At 42.7% G+C, this 22673-nt stretch overlaps 1 protein-coding gene and 1 long non-coding RNA gene across 2 annotated transcripts in view; one reads left to right on the top strand and one right to left on the bottom strand.

The window, feature by feature from the left end:
• The window catches only part of LOC127482730 (monoacylglycerol lipase ABHD2), a 709665-nt gene that overhangs the window by 540456 nt on the left and 146536 nt on the right, over nt 1-22673 (top strand). The window lies entirely within an intron of this gene.
• Nucleotides 2058-22093, bottom strand: LOC127485230 (uncharacterized). Its single transcript, XR_007912372.2, has 3 exons — nt 15498-22093; nt 10915-11116; nt 2058-6734 (listed from the first exon to the last, which is right to left on the bottom strand). It is a non-coding gene; the product is annotated as an uncharacterized lncRNA (long non-coding RNA).

Genomic DNA, 22673 nt, shown 5'->3' with positions numbered 1-22673 from the left:
CACAATAGCTAAGACCTGGAACCAACCCAAATGCCCATCAACAGTAGACTGGATAAAGAAATTATGGGACATGTACTCTATAGAATACTATACAGCAGTCAAAAACAATGAAACCCAGTCATTTGCAACAAGATGGAGGAGTCTGGAAAACATCATGCTGAGTGAACTAAGCCAGTCCCAAAGAGACAAATATTATATGGTCTCCCTGATTGGCAACAACTAACTGAGCACCAAAGGGGAAACCTGTTGACGTGAATTGGACACTATGAGAAACAGTGACTTGATCAGCTCTTGTCCTGACTGTTGATGTACAATGTAATACTTTATACATGTTAGTATTTTTTTTGTTCTAGTACTATTGGTTGAACTCTATAATTAACACACAATTATTCTTAGGTGTTTAAATTTTAACTGAAAAGTGATCCCTGTTAGGAATTTGGAAAACATTATGCTGAGTGAAATAAGTCAGTCCCAAAGGGACAAATATCATATGTTCTCCCTGATCAGTGACAACTAACCAAGCACCAAAAAGGAAACTGGTTAAAGTGAAATGAACACTATGAAAAACGGTGACTTGATCAGCCCTTGCCCTGACTGTTGATGAACAACTTAATACATTATCCCTCTTAGTATTTTTTTGTTTGTTCTACTTAATACTTTTGGTTGAATACTGTAATCAATACACAGTTATTCTTAAGTGTTGAAATTTAACTGAAAAGTGATTGCTGGTAAATATAAGAATAGGAATAAGAGAGGGAAGAGATGTGCAATTTGGGACATGCTCAAGCTGACTTGCCCCAAACAGTAGAGTTAGAAACATACCAGGGGATTCCAATTCAATCCCATGAAGGCAGCATGTACCAATGCCATCTCACTAGTCCAAGTGATCAATTTCTGTTCACAATTGATCATAATGATAGGACTAAGAGCCAAAGAGATTACATAAATAAGACTAGTGTCTGCAAATATTAACTGATAGAATCAAAAAGGGAGAGAATGATGCAACATGGGAAGTGAGATACACAGCAGACTCATAGAATGGCAGATGTCCTAAACAGCACTCTGGCCTCTGAATCAGCCCTTAAGGCATGTGAATCTGGCTGAAAAGCCCATGAGAGTATTTCAGGCATGGAAAGCCAAGACACTCTAGCAAAAAAAAAAAAAATGACCTAAATGAAAGATCTCCATGAGTGAGATCCCAGTGGAAAGAACAGGTCATCAAAGAAGAAGGTACCTTTCTCTGAAGGGAGGAGAGAACTTTCATTCTGACTACGACCTTGCCTAAATATGATCAGAGTCGGTGAACTCAAAAGGCTTCCATAGCCTTGACAACTATGACAAGAGCCTAGGGTGATTACTGATGCCATAAACAAGAGTGTCAATTTGTTAAGTCAACAACAGGAGTCACTGTGCACTTACTCCTCATGTAGGATCTCTGTCCTTAACGTGCTATACAGTGTGATTTAATGCTATAACTAGTACTCAAACAGTATTTTTCACTTTTTGTTTCTGTGTGGGTGCAAACTGTTGAAATCTTTACTTAATGTAGGCTAAACTGATCTTCTGTATATAAAGAGAATTGAAAATGAATCTTGATGTCAATGGAAGGGGAGAGGGAGCGGGAAAGGGGAGGGTTGCTGTTGGGAGGGAAGTTATGAGGGGGAAGCCATTGTACTCCATAAGCTGTACTTCGGAAATTTATATTCATTAAATAAAAGTTAAAAAAAAATTAAAAAACTTGTTTTCAAAACAAAAAGTGTATTATCACAAAAAATAAAGAAAAATAAGAAAGGAAGAAGGGTGGGAAAGAGGGAGGGATGAAGGGAGGAAGGCAGGATGTGGTGAGATGTGTCATTATGTTCTTAAAATTGTATGTATGGGGCCGGCGCCACAGCTCACTAGGCTAATCCTCCACCTAGCGGCGCCGGCACACCGGGTTCTAGTCCCGGTTGGGGCGCCAGATTCTGTCCCGGTTGCCCCTCTTCCAGGCCAGCTCTCTGCTGTGGCCAGGGAGTGCAGTGGAGGATGGCCCAGGTGCTTGGGCCCTGCACCCCATGGGAGACCAGGAAAAAGCACCTGGCTCCTGGCTCCTGCTATCGGATCAGCGCGGTGCGCCGGCCACAGCGCGCTGGCCACGGCGGCCATTGGAGGGTGAACCAACGGCAAAGGAAGACCTTTCTCTCTGTCTCTCTCTCTCACTGTCCACTCTGCCTGTCAAAAAAAAAATAAAAATAAAAAAATAAAAAAAACAAAATTGTATGTATGAAATACGTACAATTTGTTCAATTATATAAATTAAAAAATTAAATAAAATAAGATGGCTTAATGAAGGACAACCTGGTGGGGAAAAATAACAGAAAACTTCTCTAATTGGAGGGAAAAAAAGAAGACCAATACAGGAAGCACACAGAACTAATAGATATGACCAGAATACTTCTTCATCATGGTACATTGTAGTCAAACTTTCCACAGCAAAACCTAAAGAAAAGATTCTAAAATGTGCACAAAAGAAATGTCAGATTGCTTTCAGAGATCTCCAATGAGACTCACAGCTGACTTCTCATCAGAAATCCTACAGACTAGGAGAGAGTGGCAAGATATAGTCTAAGTCTTAAGAGACAAAAAGTGTCAACCCAGAACTCTGTACTCTGCAAAGCTCTCAATAATGAATGAAGGCAAAATAAAGACCTTCCACAACAAATAGAAATTGAAAGAATTTGTCACCATTCATCCAGCCTAAAAAAGATGCTTAAGGATGTGCTACACACAGAAACACAGAAATGTAGTCATCACGATGAAAGAACGGGAAGGCAGAAAATCTCCTAGTAAAAGTACAAAGGAAATCCGAAGCCAACAATAGAAATATTTTTGGGAAAATGGCAGGGCCAAGTCATTACTTATCAATAGTCACCTTGAATGTAAATGGCCTAAATTCTCCAATTAAATGATACAAACTGGCTGAATGTGTTTTAAAAAAACAATAAGACTCATCTATTTCTGCCTACAAGAAACACACCTCACCAACAAAGAAATATGAAGCCTGGAAGTGAAAGGAAAGAAAAGAGTATTTCATGCAAATGGAAAGCAAAAATGAACATGTATAGCCAACCTAAAATCAGACCAAAAAAGGCTTTAACACAAAAAAAATTTAAAAGAGACAAGAAATGCACTATGTGATGATTAAAGGATCAGTTCAATAGGAAGATGTGACTATCATAAATGTATATGCACCCAATTAAGGGCACTTGGCTATTTAAAAGAAATGTCAATGGCTTGGGCTCCTTCATCTGCTTGGGAGACCAGGAGGAAGCACCTGGCTCCTGGCTTTGGATTGGCACAGCTCCAACCATAACGGCTATTTGGGGGGTGAACCAACAGAAGGAAGACCTTTCTCTCTGTCTCTCTAACTCTGTTAAATAAATTTTTAAAAAATGTTTAAATAAAAGAGTTTTGAGAAAGTATGCAAACATAAAGAGACTGAATAACATATTACTGAATGAACAGTGGGTCATAGAAGCAATCAAGAGAAATCAAAAATTTTCTGAAAATGACAATACATCATATCAAAACGTGAGACAACAAAAAGCAGTGTTAAGAAGGACATTTGGCTGGCCCCGCGGCTCAATAGGCTAATCCTCTGCCTGCGGCGCCGGCACTCCAGGTTCTAGTCCCGGTTGGGGCGCCAGACTCTGTCCCGGTTGCCCCTCTTCCAGGCCAGCTCTCTGCTGTGGCCAGGGAGTGCAGTGGAGGATGGCCCAAGTGCTTGGGCCCTGCACCTCATGGGAGACCAGGATAAGTACCTGGCTCCTGCCATCGGATCAGCGCGGTGCGCCGGCCGCAGCGCGCCAGGCATGGCGGCCATTGGAGGGTGAACCAATGGGAAAGGAAGACCTTTCTCTCTGTCTCTCTCTCTCTCACTGTCCACTCTGCCTGTCAAAAAATAAAAAAAAAGAATTACAATAATGAGCTATATGCCCCACAAATTGGAAAGCTAGAATTGGATAGATTCTTGGACACATACAACCAACCAAATTTGAGCAATGAAGACATAGAAAATGTAAACAGACCAATAACCAAGATGGAAATTGAATCAGTAATAAAGACCCTCCCAACAAAGAAACGCCCAGGAACAAATGGCTTCACTGCTGAATTCTACCAGACATTTAAAGATCTAATTCCAATTCTATTCAAACTATTTGACAAAATTGAAAGGTAGGGAATCCTCCCAAACTCCTTCCATGAAGCCAGCATCACCTTAAATCCTAAACCAGAACAAGATACAATAGAGAAAGTGAACTATAGACCAATATCTCTGAAGAACATAGATGTAAAAATCCCAGCAAAATACTAGGTAATCTAATCCAACAACATATCGGAAAGATCTTTCACCCAGACCAAGTGGAATTTATCCCTGGTATGCAAGGATGGTTCAACATTCACAAATCAGTGAAGGAGAGAGATTCCAAGATGGCAGATTAGGAAACAACATGATGCTCCAGACTAGGAATAAACAGTGAAAGAAATCAGTGTAGGAAGTGTACTCTCAGGGCAGAACTGGAGAGAAAACTTCACTGGAAATCCTAAAAGAAGAAGAGGAATGCCATGGACCTGCATGGAGGGTGCAGACATACAGCATGAACATGGGCACAACACATGACTGCAATGGCTGAGAGCTGGAGCAGGTGGCAGCTTGGAAACAGAGTTGGTGAAACCAGCCTGCAGCAACTCATGGTGGTATAGCTAGAGAGAGTATGTGGTGTGAGTCTGGACTAGTGCCCTGGGGGCTAGCAATTCCAACAGTTTCCTGTGGCCCCAGTGGAAGTAGAGGGTACACATTTGTCTCACTCCTACTTCCCACAAAAGTGCCCACTGGCCAGCTGAAAAAGGGCAGAAGCCATGTTGGGTTTGGGGACCAGCGCTGTTGCTTAGTGGGTAAAGCCACCACCTGCAGTGCTGACATCCCATATGGGTGCCAGTTTGAATACCAGCTGCTCCACTTCTGATCCAGCCTTTGCAATGGCCTGGGAAAGCAGTAGAAGATGGCCCATGTCCTTGGGCACCTGCACACATGTCGCAGACCTGGAAGAAATTCCTGGCTTCACATCAGCCTAGCTCCAAACGTTGCAGCCATCTGGGGAGTGAACTATCAGATGGAAGACCTCTTTCTCTCTCTCTCTCTGCCTCTCTGTAACTCTGCTTTTCAAATAAATAAGTAAATAAATCTTAAAAAATATTAACAGAGGACATGGCATTGTGTCATAGCCAATAAAGCTGCTGCCTGTGACAATGGCATCCCACATGAATGTGTTTGAGTCCTGGTTGCTCCACTTCCATCCAGTTCCCTGCAAGTGGCCTGGGGAAAGCAACAGAAGGTGGCCCAAGTGTTTGGGCCCCAGCCACCCACGTGGGAGACTTAGATGAAGTCCTGCCTCCTGGCTTCAGCCTGGCCTAGCCCTGGCTATTTCAGCCATCTGGGGAGTGAAGCATCAGATGGAAAATCTCTCTCTCTCTCTCTCTCTCTTCCTCTGCCTCTCTGTAACTCTGATTTTCAAATAAATAAATAGATAAATAAATCTTAAAAGATTAACAGAGGAGCTGGTATTGTGCCATATCCAATAAAGCCGCTGCCTGTGACACTAGCATCCCATGTGAGTGCCAGTTTGAGTCCTGGCTGCTCCACTTCCAATCCAGTTCCCTGCAAGTGGCCTGGGGAAAGCAACAGAAAGTGGCCCAAGTGCTTGGACCCCAGCCACCCACGTGGGAGACCTAGATGAAGTCCTGCTATTTCATCCATCTTGCAAGTGAACCTACAGACAGGAGATCTCTCTCTCTCTCTCTCTCTCTCTCTCTCTCTCTCTCTCTCTCTCCCTCCCTCCCTCCCTCCCTCCCTCGCTCTGGTTTTCAAGTAAATAAATATTTAAAAAAAGAAGTAACAGAAAAAAGAATGTCATGTCCTAGTGCAGTATTGTGGCAGGAACTTGAATGCTTAATTCTTTCCAACATAACTAGACATAACAGAGCAATGAGAGTGATCTGACAGGCCCAGCAATGCTGCTTATTACTGAGTGAGCTTGAGCAAGCCATTCACCTCCCTGGGCCTCAGTTCCTCATCTGTAAAATAGGATGACAGTCTGCCACGGTTGAAATTCAGACAATGCCAGGAAACAGAATAAACAAACAGTAATTAAACTTTTTCCACACTATTAAACCAGTTTAATCTATAAGTGAAACAATTTAGAATAATGTTAAGTGAAAAGGAGAAAATGCCTACGCGAGCTTCTCTGCAAACGATTAACTTCTGCTCCAAAGGCTGCACCCAGGTTAGGTCTTCTAAGCTTCTCACAGGTGAGAATTTCCCTTCCTCACCTCTCAGGAACTCGGGTGCATGGTGTGGTGTGGGCAGGGAAAGGAATAACACCGGGACTATTGGAAATTTGGGGATGAGCTCTTTGGGAACTCGGAGTCCAACACTGATCTGGCCTTAGGGACCCTCTGTGAGGAACATGCCAGTTTGGGTAAGAAAATAACAAAATAGCAGCTGTACTGCAGCCAGAGCTCTGCGTCAGGAAGCACACCCACCTTGTGCCTCAGGCTCAGAGCCGTTTCCTGATTCTTGATGCCATTCCCAGAAGTGACCTCAGGGTGGCACTGCTTCATTTTCAACGGTGGACCCTCTTGCCGTGCCACCAGGCTGGGAAACTAGCCGGTGCTCTCCAGCTAAACTCTGCTACAGGCTGAGGAGTGACAAAACAAAACAGAACAGAACAAAAAGAGACTCAGAGGGCACCATGAAGTAAAATTGTAATTCATCAGCCCCTGTTCCCTGCATTCCACAGCCCTCTGTTCATCAAGGACCCCAGGACTAGGACTAGGTCCCCACTTCTACATTTTAGGTCCAACAATATTTGTCCCACTCTGGGCAAAAGTACAAATGGAGGCTCATGTAGTCTATATATAAGTATTTTTAAGTTACTAAATCAAGGTAATAAACTGCTAATTGTTGCCCATCATTGAGATTTTATCGACGTTGAAGGCCCAGTACAGACATTTCACTCTACACACAATTCTTAACCCAGTACCAAAAATCAAAAAGGCCATGAATTGTCATTTTTTAAAGTTATCCCAGTGACTTTGCAGCTTCAAATTTGGAGGCAACTCTTCTTTAAGACTGTATCAATTCCTAGTATCTTCAAATGTTGATACACCTTACAGAAATCCCAATTCACAATGTAATATCATGTACACAACATACTCAAATTTTTAATATTTCACAGCACATTAACAAAATTATTAGAAAAACTAGACAGCCACAACCAAAGATGTTACAGAGTGCACACAGTCTGACAAGGCAACCAGCAGTGGTTTTCTGTAGGAAACAATTCTACTAAACATGGGAGTCAAAGTAACTGAAAATATCTAAGACAGATTAAATGCACAACTTTGACTCCAAATTTCCATTTAGTATTTGTTGTATTATAGGATATAACAACTATCCCCCACACATATGGAATATTAAGCTGACACCCAAGATAGTCAAAGCCTCCCATAATAGTAGCAAAAAAAAAAAAAAAAACAGCAAATGATTTCAATTACTTTTAAAAATTTAAACTTAAAAATAGAATGGGGTGGGCTTTCCTGCTTCTTAAAAGTGTTTCTAGAACTACTAAAAAGTTTGCTTTTACAAAATAGTTGATAAAACATTCCTCTGGGGCTGGTGTTTGAGATGTAGCAGGTAATGCCATCACCTGTGATACTGGCATCCCATATGGGCACTGGTTTCAGTACAAGCTCACTCCACTTCCCACTCAACTCCTTGCCAATGCAACTGGGAGAGCAGCACATGGCCCAAGTACTTGGGCCCCTGCCAACCCATGTGGGAGACCCAGAGGCTCCTGGTTCCTGGGTTAAGACAGGCCAACCCCTGGCCATTGTAACCTTTTGGAGAATGAACAAACAAATGAAATATTCTCTCCCTCTCTCTCTCTTCCTCTCTCTCTCATTTTGCCTTTCAAATAAATAATCTCTATAATGGTAAAAAAAAAAAACCGTCTGGATTTTAAAAGAAGGAGGACAGGGACCATTGATGGACATGGGTGTGATATTAAACCAGACTTGGCTTCTTTCTCTCTGACTTCATCAGAGGCTGGACTCCCTCCTTTCAGTTTTCTGCAGACCAATCTTTAGTTCCTTGGTTAGCCACCTGGGCCCCTTTTCCCTTGGCTCTTCTCTTCCCTTTTGTTTGCACTTTTTTGCCCAACATCCTTCCCGGCTGCTTTTGGGGCTTTGTTTCAGCTTTTGCAGGAGCAGATTGAGCAGACAACCTCGTTGATCTCCTCGTGGGCCCTTCCTTCACCTCCCCTTTCAGGATCTTGGCCACAGGGAGGGCACAGGCCAGGTGCCTGTGGCCCACAGTGTGCCAAGAGCCTTCACGACTCCGGGCTGCCTGGCCACTGCCCTCAACTGTTAATGCTAAACAAAGTACGTTCCACTCTTCTACCTTGTTGTACACAGCTTCATAACCACCCAAAAGGTCTGGTGGAGGTTTTGGATGTTGAGACTCTTTGGAGATCTACTTCTGGCCCTTGGCCCACCCCCATCCTCTCAGATTAAACCGAGTCTCCCATGGGTGCATGTGGATTGGCCACGTTCCAAACACACCCGCATTCCCCAGGACCCTGGAAACAGCCACCCTCAGTCACTCCTGGACCTGGTATGTGAATACGGATCATGAAGTCCACCTTTGGGAACAGAGACCCAGAGAAGATGCACTTGCAGGCTCTGGAAGAGGATTTGCTGACTTTAGGCAGAAATTCTGGAGTCCTGATACCTGGAGCACAGTCCAGAGTGGACTAGACCTTGAATGAGTTCTAATGTTTGGAGTCCTTTACCTGTAGGAAGGCACATGGACTAAGTGGGTACAAAAGAGGTGTTTCACTTGCTCTGGATCCTGGAAATTGGGCTGGAGAGATAGAATATTCTGAACCCCCTCCACCACTCTGGATTGTCCCTAGACCCCTCGGCTTCTGAAAATCTGGGGTGGGGGAGGCTACGTCCCCTCTCAGTTCCTTTTTCTTCTGCAGAGGCCTCTTGGTCCAATGACCGGCACCAGGAAGGAGCTTCCCCCTTGGGCAAGACCACCGTAGCTGCCCCATAGACTTTCTCTCTCAGATCTCAACAAAATCCCATTGAAAACAGCTACCAAGAACCCAGTGTTCAGTAGAGGCCCACAGCGGAGGAGGAGTGTCCTTTCACAAGTACAGAGTGCTATTTCTCTTGCAAAGGACAGATAATTCCAGCCTAATGCAACCCTTCCTCTGCCCAGTCTCTAGCTGATGGGAAAGCAGTCTCCTGAAGCAGTTCCAGTGAGAGATAAGGGCTCTCTGCCTGGAGTGAATAATTCATGAACACTCAGGATGGGGCACTCGGACAACCGCCAAGCTCTGTGCTCAGGGGACACAGCAAGAAATTCGAAAAGCCTAATGGAAATTTCCTCTCCTCTCTTCCACCTCCCACCCTGCTTCTGTTCCCTGTTTGGGGCCCCCTTCTCTGCTATGCCTGATCATAACTCCTCACCAATGCTCCTATGCCAGGACATTCAGGAGGGGGCAGCTGGCCTCCCCGAACAGCCACATGGCAACCACCCAGCATTCTCAACAAAATGCACGTTGTTGCTAGTCAAGCTGGCATGATCCTGCACACCTGCCTCCCAAGACATGGAAGAAATCCAAACTGCCTATTGTTTGTCCTTGGGAGGACACCTACAGATTACTTCCTATTTCAATTTCCTGACCAAGAAATCTGACCAAAATTCCTATGGATGGTCTGATCGTCCCAACTCACAACTGGGAAAGAGGCCCTGAATTTCTTGTCATCACTCTGGGCAGACTGGGGATTGGATGGACTTAAACAGAAGAAAAACATATAGCTCTACTGCAGGGATGGGCTTGAGAAGTCTGACTGATGAGCTGATGATATATGAGGCCCTTCAATAGGTGCATGGAAATTGGAATTAAAAGGTAAGTTTATTTTGGTTCCAAAATATATTTTGAAATCAATGTATACAAGGGATCTTCAAAAACTTCGTGGAAAATAAATATTATGAAAACAAAACTATGCATGGATCTCAGCATTTTTGTACCAGAATAAAGTTATCTTAATATCATTTTCCATCTATCATTTTGAAATACCCTCATACAAAAAGCATGATAATCACAGGTGTCATTCCAGAGAGGATGAGTGCCAGGGCAGGGGCTGATCTCCAGAAATGAGGGAGCAAGGTGTCTGTCACAAACAAAGGCCAACAGGCTCCCTGTCATGCCACTGTCCCACACCAAGGCCAAGTGAGGCCCTAAAAGGAACACAACATCCTCTGTGACCTTGGGGGCCCAGTACCGCAATGCCTCAGCTTTTGGTCCCTGTTCCTTTCAGATACCTGCACAGCCTTTTGTACCAAAAGAGGGACTTGGGTTCAAAGGCTTCTCACAGAAAAGCTTGCTCTTCTACCTAATCCCCTAGAATCACCCAATACAAAGGACTTCTTCACCTGTTTCCTCCAGACCAGCACTTCACCAGAAAGAGCTTAGGTATCAAAAAACTAAAGATTTATCTGCCCTGTGCTGTATCCCAAAAGAACACTACACAAAAAGACAAAGGACAGGTCAAGTCCTCAATGGACTGCCTTGATATAGATGCAAGTCTAACACTCAAGACTTGGGTACTAAGTCCAAGTACAATTTGATTGTTTCTTCTTTGATGCATGCAAACTTTTTCCCCACCAGATGATGAAAGTGATTTGTACTCACTATGGAACACCTGAAAAGTTCAGAACAAAGACAAGGGGCAGGAGAGGATTCAAATCTCACTACCCAGAGGCCAATCATTAATATTTTGGCATATTCATTTTTTGTTTCATACCTTTTGTTATTTATTTTGAAATCAGGATGATGGTGATTTAACAGCTGAAGACTGAAGCCCTCTGGAGGTGTCTTCACCCACACATCCGATGGTTTGGCCAGGACACCAGCTGGGCTGAGCCAGATACCTGCACATGGTCTCTGCATGAGGTCTCTCCACATGGGCAAGTTTGAGCTTCCTCAAATGGGCTGGTGGTTGGGATCTAAGAGAAGCCATCCCAAGAAGGCAAAGAGCAAGTTATTTCTGATCAAGGCTCAGAAATCAAAGCAACATGTAGCACCATGCTACATTGGGCAACGCTGCCACTCCGTTTGCACAGGTTCAAGTCATGGAGTTTCTAGAAGAGCTTATAGACAGGAGATTTTGTTGAATCCATCTTGGGAAAACACATCTGCCATGTTTTTTTCTAATTCTTGCACAAAGAGTAATACATGAATAGTTTATAATTCTGTGTGTCTCCCTGACCAAAGGTAACCACTCTCCTGGTTTGTCTGATTCATGCTCTTGTTTTTTAATATGTAATTTTGCCACTTCAAGCTTGTCCCTAATTAGTATATTGTTTAGAGATTCCTGCCTGCAAAATTTCTAAAAATTGAATCATAAAAAGATAGTCTTGGGGCATACCCAATGGATAAAGGAAGAACAGACACAGGATAGTCTCAATAAACACTCCACTTAGGAAGGAAATACGGGAGACATAGTAGTTACCAGTCTATGGAAATCTTGAAATTGCACTGGGCTCACATTACAAGGAACCCCTATCCTGACAGTAGGGAGTGTTCCTTGATTAGCTTCAGGCCATTGTCCTTCATGGCTGTTTTTTTATGTTTTAATTTATTTTTTATTTATGTAAAGAGGAGAGAAAGAGAATCTTCCAAACTCTGGTTCAGTACCCAGATAGCCGCATTGGCTATGCACCATGCCAAAGCCAGAAGCCTAGAGTTTCCTCCAGGTCACCTGATGTTGGTGCATGGGTCCAAGCACTTGGGCAATCCTCCAATGCTTTCCCAGGCACGTTAGCAGGGTCTCAAGCTGGCACCCATATGGGATGCAGGCATCACAGGCAGAGCCTTAGCCTGCTAAGCCATGATGTTGGCCCCTTTATGGCTCTTCACTCAGCCCTGGGGAAAGTCCTTCCTTTTCTATTTTCTTCTAATGAGAATGTAATTAATCCTTCCTGAGGAGTGAGGGCATTTTTCCACTTGCTTCCTGAATATTAAAAGTATTCACGGGGCTGGCATTATGGGGGTAAAGCCACTGTATGCAGAGCCAGCATCCCATATGGGTGCCCGTTTGCATCCATTTGGGGAGAGAATGAGTGAACCAGAGTATGGAAGATCTCTCTGTCTCTACCTAATTCTGCCTTTCAAATAAATAAAATAAAATGTTAACAAACAAAAATTCATTGACTCTTTAGATGAGAGTCCCTCACTACTGGAGAACTCACCCCACTGCTCACCCCATTGAAGACAAAGTTGGCCATGTGGGACGTTTATGGCCAATGGAATGTGAGCATAAATGGAATATGTCTCTTCCAAGTAGAAGCTTTATGTACAGTGACCAGCTCTCTCAGTTCTCCCAGTTGATTTTAACATTGAAGTTTAGCTCCCAGGAGGGCCTCAGTCCTGGGTAAACTGGAATAGTTTGTCACCCTGGATTTAAGAGTCATTATGTGCCCGACCATTTTCATTTTTCCTTTTCCATGGGACCAAGGGACCAAGAAAGTCCTACTTGCATTGTAGGCTAAATGGGGTTTAAAAATCCCTATTCCAGGCTCTTGCCTCTTATCTAGAGAGGCATTTTAAGAACAGGCACAAATACAACTTCCAAAATGATGAAGTTTGTTAAAAAGGTGAGGAAGTCACACACACACACACACACACACACACACACACACACACGTGGGCCCTATCAGGAACAGAGTGGGCAGGGAAGAGAAAAGATAGGAAAGTGAGAGGCGAGAGGAGAGTGGGGAGTCTAGAGAGGAGAGAGGAGATATGGGAGAAAGGGGAGAGGGGAGACAGGACATGGGACAGAAGAGGAGAAGGAGAGAACTTCAATACCCTGCTCCTCCATGTCTGTGAGAACAGGCCCCTCCTGGATGCCAGCATCTTAGGAGTTTGGAAAGGGGTATGGTTACATGGCACAGCCCCCAGGTCAGGAGTGGTGCATCCTGCTGAGGGGATCATATGATTGACAGGTGGGAATATAGTATTATATGAAGAGGGAGAGGTGTGGCTTCCAGCTCTAATCTAGCTACCTGCCTTATCCCATATTAGTGGAAGCCTTTCCTGAGCTTTGGTCACAGAATGAAGAGGAGACATGGCTGACTTCTATGCACTTGTAATGCAAACAAGAAATATGTCTTTGGGGTGAAGCCAAGCCCCTGCTCTTAACGCCCTTGATTCAGACTTTTTCAGGCTCCAGTATCTCTGTCTTGCCTTGCAGCTCCTCTGTAAAGAGTAACTCATTGAATTAATGGAGTGACACAAAAGTAAATCTAGAGCCAAGACCCTGAGTCACGGAAACACAGATCGCCCCTCTAGCTAACATCTGAATGCCAGCCTCTGTTCTGAGAGCTTTGCAGGGACCCACAGGTTCTGAGCAAATGCCCAGTCCACCCTCAGACACAGACCAGACCCCACTTTGCCATTTCAAAGGAAACACACCAGCTCCATATCACTGACCTATCAAGGGAGGCCACACATACTGTGGACGAACCAGAGGTCCACACATAAGCTGATTAAGCATGGCTCAGCCCCTACTTTAAACTATGATTCACTGTCTCTAATCCCTCCAGAGTCGAGATTGAGCCACAGCTGCCTGACTCCTTACTCTGCTCGTTGCAAATGAACTTTCTTCCATGGCACTGCCAGTAATTGGCTTGCTGTGCATGGTGAGCAGCCCAGTTTTGGGGCTTCTATAACAATTCCCCAAACTGTTTTGGGGAGTTCTATAATAGTTGTGATGAAGTCACTTTCTGAGTTACCCAGAACAAAGGAGTCCACTCAGAAAATTCCCTCCTCTACAGTGAGCAGCAGTGTGGAATGGAGTGATCCCACAATTAATCTATTATCAGATTTACGGGAAAATTTCAAAAAGGGACCTCGGAGTGTCCTGAGACCTAGTTAATTAGAAATTTGGGTAGGATACCTGAGTAAACTAGTTAAAACAAAACAAAAAAAATCAATTTGTTGATTTGCTTATCGGCCTAAGGCAGTGCTGCTCAAACCTTCATCCACATGGGATGCATTTTCTGGGGTGTTGCCACAACAAACCCGATTCAGCAGGCCTGAGTGTCACCTGAGGTCTTGCATTTCTAACATCATGCTGCTGATGCTACACAGTTGTGGATCACACTGAAAAGCAAGGCCTCAGGGCAGTAGTTCTCAAGCATGAGACACCTGGAAGGCTTGTGAAATCCAATTGCTGGGCCCTATCCCAGAGGTGAAGACTTAGTAGGTAAGCTACACTCTTATTGTTAGTGAAGTTCCTCAGTATTTCTGAAGCTGCTACTCTAAGGACAACACTGAGAGAACAATGGTGCTAGGAGAAGGAATATGGGCTTTGGAACCAGTAGAGCTGAGTTAAGTTCCATCCCAGCAAATTCCTTACTTTGGTTCTCCACTCTCTACATTAGAATCCCCTGAAGAACTTAATCCAGATCACAATGATCTTTCCAGATCAAATTAAGAAAAACTCGAGTAAGACCCAGGTCAGCTGTTTTAGCAAATTCCTCAGGTACCCTAATGTGTAGCCTGGTGGTAAACCACTGAAATACTTTGGGCCAATCTTCCTACCCGAAAATGAAGATTTTCTGAGGATTAAGTAAAACGAAAATGGGAAGAATCTGGCGTGAGGCAGGCACCGAGTGTGCTGCTGTTTCTCCTGTGCTTTTTCATCCTTCCTCTCCACCGTGGAGGACGAGGTGCCCTTGGCCTGTACAACACCCACCCACCTAAAGAAAAAGAAAAGCACCTCATAGCTTTTGCCATTTTCTTCTGGATCACTGCGTCCTCTGACCAGCATCTGAAGTCTCTTTCCCACTAGCTCCTCCTCCTCTGTCTTTTATTTTATTTTTTAATTTTTTTAATTTTCTATTTAGTTAATATAAAATTTCCAAAGTAGAGTTAATGGATTACAATGGCTTCCCCCACCATAATTTCCCTCCCACTCACACCCCTCTTATCTCCCGCTCCCTCTCCCATTCCATTCACATAAAGATTCATTTTCAATTATCTTTATATGCAGAAGATTGATTTAGTAGATATTAAGTAAAGATTTCATCAGTTACAACCCACACAAAAACACAAAGTGTAAACTACTGTTTCAGTACTAGTTATAGCATTACTTCACATTGGACAACACACTAAGGACAGATCCCACATGAGAAGTAAGTACACAGTGACTCCTGTTGTTAACTTAAAAAATTGACACTCTTGTTAAAGGCCTCAGTAATCTCCCTAGGCTCTAGTCATGAGTTGCCAAGGCTATGGAAGCCTTTTGAGTTTGCTGACTTTGATCTTATTCCAACAGGCTCATAGTCAAAGAGGAAGTTCTCTCCTCCCTTCAGAGAAAGGTACCTCCTTCTTTGATGGAGCCCCGTTCTTTCCACTGGGATCTCACTCGCAGAGATCTTTCATTTAGGTCTTCTTCTTCTTTTTTTCCAGAATGTCTTGGCTTTCCATCAACATCTATCCTTGAAAGAAATGTACAATGGGGGAGAAGGGTTATTGGCACTTACATACTGGAAAAATACCTTGGTAGTCATTGCGATGAACCATTGTGTTGTGTAGATAGATCATGAAGTTGATGATGATGATGATGATTATAGATAGATAACAATGAGATAATAGAAAGAGGTATTTTAATTCATAGTTTTCTCATATAATCCTTGTCACAGTGAATGAAACAGAAATGTAAACAATAATTTCTTTGAATTGACTTTGTTTAATCAGATCTCCATGTTTCAGAATTATGTTTATGAAATGGATTTTCTATTTACTTCCTTGGCCACTTCCTAAATTCTAACTATACTCAGATATGAAGTAGGATAAAGAGACATTAAGCTACCATGGCACAATTATTACCATGATGGCTTCTGGGCATATTTATTTCCCTTGTAGAACATAATCCTGGTGATCAGGGTACCTACTGGGCTTCTCTGTGTACCTGCCACATACTCAGAACTTGAGTGATAAACCCTGCAGAGATGTTCTCTGTGCTCACCGACATGCGGACTTGAGCCATTCTCCTTGGACAATGAGAAAGCATTGGGATCCACTGGGCTCCATTTTGAGGTATCAGGAAAATGCAGAGATCATCTATATGAGTACATCATGAATACTTTAAACAATTACCACAATCTTACTGGTTTAAGAAAGCACAAGATTTCATTGCAAATGCTCAGATTTCATTTTTTATCACTGAGTTTGGAGAATTATTTATATATTACATATACCAGTCCTCTGATCACTAGGTGATTTGTAAATATCATCTCAAGCTGAACATATTATTTTTTCATTCTATGTCAAATTTACTTCACATAATAAAAATATTCATTTTTTATGAAATACAAAAAAGAAACCACACTTTTTTCCCTCTTGAAGTTCCAAAATGAGTCTTACAGGGCTATAGCAAGATATTGGTAGAACCAGTTCCATTTTGTGGCTCCTTAGAAGGAACAACCACCTGGTGCAAGGGTTGCGGAGATCATCAAGCTGAAAAATACCCTATCAGCATCCAAAATATCTGAAACTGAAACTCTGTGCCTGCCTGGAATTAGAACCCCTAATTTACTTCCAGACATTGGGCTTGAGACAATGGTATTTGCTAGCTATGAGTTCTTAGGCATCATTTCTTGCTCACAGTTCAGCCAAAATCATGCTCTACTGGCCCCCCAAAATCAAGAAGGCCCAGTTTTGTGAAAACTGAGATTATGATGTTTAAGTATTGAAGAGGATCATAAACTCTGGATCATCAGAAGAGAGAAAGTCTTTAAGCATGTGTGATGCAATTTCATAATTTCAGCTACACTGGAGTGCCTGAACCATTGGTATTCTTGGTCCCCCATTTTGAACTTCATGGCTTTGACTTCCCCCATCTGGAGGAGAACCAAGCAGATGATATCCTTGCTCACAGCTCGTAACTTTTGTATTCCTGTTGCATATTTTGAAGCTGTCATTGAGATAAGCATAAAATGCTTCCAAGATCAGATATGGCTCCAATTCCTAAATTTGGTGAATTCAGCATCCACCCTTTTTGATTGTTTGATTTCTCAGAACAGTAGAAGGGTTTGAAGTTTTATTGAGGCCATCTTGGTTTGTCAGCATGATGAGTATATTGAAGAGATTTCTCAGAATATGGGTACCTCTATGTATCTGATCAAGAACTACACCACTTCTTCAGTTTTGTGTCATGAAAGAGGGCAGTAGAGCTGCAATACCATGACATGGTTAGACTCCTTCTACTTGGTGCAAGAGATACCTGTATATACTTCCATTTTTAAAAATCTAATTGATATGTTTGAATTTCCTTGATACAGCAATTGATGATGCTAAAATTAGCTTGCAGAAAAGATTTTAAAACCTGAAGTCTAAGGATAAAGTAGGAGTTTGGCATTATGCCAGCGTATATTACGAATAGGTTCCAGGTTATGTGTTTTCAGGATCCAGGGCCTTAAACATAACCTATCAGGTTGATCTTTTTTACTATGGAAAGAATGTCTGCTCAGCAGATAGGATAGAACTCCACATTGACACCTCACTCTTGTGCATGGGTGATTTCAGTTTTTCCTATATTACCTCATCTATTTTGTTGTACCATAAACATAATACTGTTATTTTCCATGAATCTCCATGTCTTAAGTAATATGTTGTTGCAAAACTTCCTGACGAGACAAACATTTTGGTTAAAAAGAAAGACGGTTGTGTCTGGTGTTTTTTTGTGAATTATTTTCCCATATCCCAATCATCATCCTAATAGTTTCCTTCCCATTACAGTACATGATGTACAGTTTGAGGACAGGGTATCTAGTGGGGTTAGCCAGCAAGAAGGAAGGGAATCTTAAAGGAGAATGAGAATATAGGATGTCATGGTTCCAGATACGTTTGGGAAAAAAGAGTGAAATTAAATCAAATTGTCATCTATAATTCTGGACATTTCTCAACACAGGACAGAGAGACCAGTAACAGGGCATAGTAAGAGGTAAATGATATTAGATTCATGACAAGTTCAGAAGGAGAATGTAAATCAAAGAAGGTGTTGAACTGGGATGAAAGAGAAAAGTATAGTGTTTCTTTCCAATCCAAGCTATTTACTTCAAAGCTTGTAAGCAGAACTTAGTAAGCAGTAACTGTAACTTTCTCAAGCAATGGCAGTTCCTATTCCTGCTATCACAGGAATGGTCCATGAAACATTCCCTCTCTTCTTTTCCTCATCACTGGTGTATGTTGAGAACTATACAGTAATCTGCGCAAAAGGTTGGCAGTAAGTTAGATCTATTGTCACTCCAGAGCCTCTCCCTAGGTAAGAGAGGACATGAGTATGGCCACAATAAATTTGGCCCCTTTCTGCTCCCTCCTTTCTACTGCTCCCTCCTTTCTCCCTCCCTCCTACTGGAAAGGACTCCAGTAGGACAGAAGGGCATGCATTGGAGAGATCCAAATCACCGTATTTGCTATTTTATATTTAACAGTTATGATAGGCTTATCATCCCTCCATTTTCTACTTGGAAAATGGAGAAGCAAAAAGGGGTATAGTTACTTGGCAAGGACCCCAATCATAGCCAGCCCCCTCCAGCTGTCAGCCACATCCCAGTTACCTTCACCACATACTCTGCAATTCACCTGACCAGGGACATATTCTGTGGATCTGCCTTCAACACAAATTGTGGTAGCAGAGGGTCAGGGTATCTCAGGCAACCTGACTGGTTGATCCTACCTGCCTCAGCCCCATTCAAATATCTGTCACAACAGTTGGAATGAGGTCAGACCAAAAATTCTATATCTTCTCAGAGATACATCAAGCAGGTTTTTATCACGGGACTCTCTCAACTTTCACTTGGGAGGGGACTCCAAAGGTCCACCTCTGGTTGGCCCATTGACATGGGAAATCAGGGGCTTCCCTGGGTATGAAGGGACCATATTTTTCTTTGTCCATTACATGAAAGTATTTGAGATCTGGACAGATACAACCCACTGAGAATCTCTTAAGTCCTTAAATAATTCTCCTCATCTACCATCATATTGTGTCACTGACACCTGAGACCCAGGTAAGAATCTTATAATTTTGATGGATAGTGGGTGTGGAAGGGCAATATGAGCTATTAAAAGCAAACATATGTATCTCCCTCCAGGAATGTTCCTTGTATCCAATGTTGGATACAATGCTGACAACCTGGCCTGTGCACTTACTCTGTCATTTCCATCCTTGATGCAGGCAGGTTACCACCTTCTCATGGAGGTACAATACACACAGAAAAACAGCAAGGGACAAGATTTCTAAGCAATTACTCAGTTATTTTGTGGAATAAGGGAAGTCTTTACTACTATATCTATGCAACAGCCTGCAGGATGGATCAGCATGGAGACCAGAGACCTGAGAATGCTGTAAAATCCCCACTTCAAAGGCCAGCTAACATGACTACATATAATTAGCAGTGTCCATGAATTCTAAAGATCTACTGAGTAACCATGATCAAATCCATCTCACTTCCTCTAGTCCCAGACAGTACATTACAAGGATTTTTCAAGTATATTTTTACTAAAATTTAAAAGCTTACATCTGGCCCAGTGCTTCTTGCAGCCTCACTCCTTCTTCTTCACTGCAAACCCCTTTCTTTATCTCCTAGCCTCTACTCTACCTTGATGATAAGATTTCTGTTAAGTGCACTGCCCTTCACACAGACTTACAAATTTTTGGAAGCTGTTCCTCTTAAGAGAAGAGAATGATGCATTTAAGGGGAATGGGAAAGCATGTGGGTTCAAATTCCTTTCATGGGAGAATGCATGGGATACAAACTACTCACATGAGTTTCCAACTGCATTGCTTTAATTCCTAAGGGCCACATAAGACTACAGAGGGGAGTTCTCAAGTTGATCACTTCAGCCTATCCCAACTTTAAGTGAACCGTTTATTCGGACCATAAAGAGTTCAATTGGACAATGTGTTCTATTTCTTTGTGATTAAGTACTCAATTTGCAAGTACTCAATTTGTAAATGATCTGTGCCTTCTAGTCAAGAAGTAGTGAGGCTGTATCCTTGGCATGAGATCCTAGGCCATCTCAGAGACTGCCCTCACCAGCCTATTCCTGGTCCCTGATAGTTCCCAGGATTGCATAGGAGGGAATGTTCAGGCTGTTTTGGGAGGTCTCTGGTGCACCCCAGTTGTCCCATGTAGAGAACATCCATATTAAGACCTCTTCCCATGTCTTCTTCAGATGATTAATTTGGGTTCTCTGTGGAGCAGAGAGGTGATGTAGAGAAAGGGCAAATTCCTGAGGATCAATTACTCCTAGGTAGGGAAAGGAATAAATCATGAAGTGAGTCCTGCCTGCTCCAGGCTTAGCCCAGTAACCTGACATCCTCCACCTGCATTGTACAGATGTCCAGAGAGTCTGAGGAGAGCACAGAGAGTACACAGTAAGCAACACTAACAAGTAGGAGAATTTGGGTTTATCTTAAGCAATGAGCATAAGTTGGAATGTAGCACCCACTTTGAGACATACGAGTGAAGGTCAACATGCCTGTCCCTAACAGGAAGTGACCCAGGATAGGCCATCTCAAGCTAGAATGATAGAAAGTGTGGGCAGTAAGGGACACCTAGCAGGTTCCATGTGACCAGATGCCCCAAATCGAAGATATGGTGCTGGGGGCAGGTAAAGTGAACAGAGGCAGGGGAGGGCTTTTCACTCCTTACATTTTGTGTAGTCCAGGTCTCTCGGTTTGACCCCTCTAAAGATAGACAGGTCAAAACATCTCTAAAACTCTGTGTCCCTGCTACCACTGGCTGAAGTGATCCAGCAAGGTTGAGTGGGTTTTAGTCAAAAGACTAACAATAGATGCTGGAAAGGATGGGGGAAAAGGGACACTAACCCACTGTTAGTGGGAATTCAAACTGGTTAAGCCACTATGGAAGTCAGTCTGGAGATTCCTCAGAAACCTAAATATAACCCTACCATTCAACCCAGCCATCCCACTCCTTGCAATTTACCCAAAGGAAATGAAATTGGCAAACAAAAAAGCTGTCTGCACATTAATGTTTATTGCAGCTCAATTCACAATAGCTAAGACCTGGAACCAACCCAAATGCCCATCAACAGTAGACTGGATAAAGAAATTATGGGACATGTACTCTATAGAATACTATACAGCAGTCAAAAACAATGAAACCCAGTCATTTGCAACAAGATGGAGGAATTTGGAACACATTATGCTGAGTGAATTAAGCCAGTCCCAAAGGGAAAAATATCGTATGTTCTCCCTGATCGGCAACAACTAACTGAACACCAAAGGGGGAACTTGTTCACGTGAATTGGACACTATGAGAAACAGTGACTTCATCAACTCTTGTCCTGACTGTTGATGTACAATATAATACTTTATCCATTTTAGTATATTTTTGTTCTAGTACTATTGGTTGAACTCTATAATTAACACACAATTCTCCTTAGGTGCATAGATTTTAACTGAAAAGTGATCCCTGTTAGGAATTTGGAAAATATTATGCTGAGTGAAATAAGCCAGTCCCAAAGGGACAAATACCATATGTTCTCCCTGATCGGTGACAACAACCTGAGCACCAAAAAGGAAACCTGTTGAAGTGAAATGAACAATATGAGAAACGGTGACTTGATCAGCCCTTGCCCTGACTGTTGATGAACAACTTAATACGTTATCCCTCTTAGTATTTAGTATTAAGTATTCTACTTAATACTTTGGGTGAATACTGTAATCAATACACAATTATTCTTAAGTGCTGAAACTTAACTGAAAAGTGATCACTGTTAAATATAAGAGTGGGAATAAGAGAGGGAAGAGATGTGCAATTCGGGACATGCTCAAGCTGACTTACCTCAAACAGTAGAGTTAGAAACATACCAGGGGATTCCAATTCAATCCCATCAAGCTGGCATGTACCAATGCCATCTCACTAGTCCCAGTGATCAATTTCTGTTCACAATTGACCATAATGATAGGACTAAGAGTCAAAGGGAGCACATAAACAAGAATAGTGTCTGCAAATACTAGCTGATAGAATAAAAAAGGGAGAGAATGATGCAACATGGGAAGTGAGATACTCAGCAGACACATAGAATGGCAGATGTCCTAAACAGCACTCTGGCCTCAGAATCAGCACTTAAGGCACGCGGATCTGGCTGAAAAGCCCATGAGAGTATTTCAGGCATGGAAAGCCAAGACACTCTAGCAAAAAAAAATGACCTAAATGAAAGATCTCTGCAAGTGAGATCCCAGTGGAAAGAACGTGTCATCAAAGAAGGAGGTACCTTTCTCTGAAGGGAGGAGAGAACTTCCACTTTGACTACGACCTTGCCTAAATATGATCAGAGTTGGTGAACTCAAAAGGCTTCCACAGCTTTGGCACCTCATGACAAGAGCCTAGGGTGATTACTGATGCCACAAACAAGAGTGTCAGTTGGTTAAGTCAACAACAGGAGTCACTGTGCACTTACTCCTCATGTAGGATCTCTGTCCTTAACGTGCTGTACAGTGTGATTTAATGCTATAACGAGTACTCA

This window comes from Oryctolagus cuniculus, chromosome 12, assembly GCF_964237555.1.
Source record: "Oryctolagus cuniculus chromosome 12, mOryCun1.1, whole genome shotgun sequence".
In the NCBI taxonomy this organism is placed as follows: domain Eukaryota; kingdom Metazoa; phylum Chordata; class Mammalia; order Lagomorpha; family Leporidae; genus Oryctolagus; species Oryctolagus cuniculus.
This window is presented reverse-complemented; position numbering and strand designations above follow the sequence as displayed.